Raw genomic sequence first — 573 nt, forward strand, 5'->3', positions numbered from 1 at the left:
TGAAAAAGTCAACTGTTGTGACTCAGAAAGGCTTTGAGAAAATTCAAATCTTCTCTATTGCCCCCATCTTGTACACACACATTATCTGTTGTCTGCTCCTAATTCTTCATTTTCATATGTGTARAAWAACAATTTCATACCCGTGTACTTAAAGCATAACACACAWATCAGTTTATTTTTTTGCAGATAAGCATTATTGTGAATTTCATAGATRAATGATCATAAAAAGTTTCTATCTCACATGTAATTTAGTTTAGAAATATTTYGWTGTCTGGAGACATTATTCCCGTTTTTTGATGACGTTGTTGTATTTCATCTTCATGGTATGAAATGTTGTGTTTTATCTCCATTTGGTTAGCATCGCCCARAAACTGAAGAATAATTCAGGTCCCAAAATTGGAAAGTGAAAATATAGCAGTTTTGGCATATTTTCAAAACTGGAATAATGGCATAACTTGTTTAAAGCTATACGAAAACTAAATATTTAGGTTCAATTTTCACTCATGTTACTTTAATAGAACTCTGCTGCTTGAATATATGTCGGATAAATAATGCAAGGTATATTTTAAAACC

The sequence above is a fragment of the Poecilia reticulata genome, linkage group LG14 (assembly GCF_000633615.1).
Source record: "Poecilia reticulata strain Guanapo linkage group LG14, Guppy_female_1.0+MT, whole genome shotgun sequence".
In the NCBI taxonomy this organism is placed as follows: domain Eukaryota; kingdom Metazoa; phylum Chordata; class Actinopteri; order Cyprinodontiformes; family Poeciliidae; genus Poecilia; species Poecilia reticulata.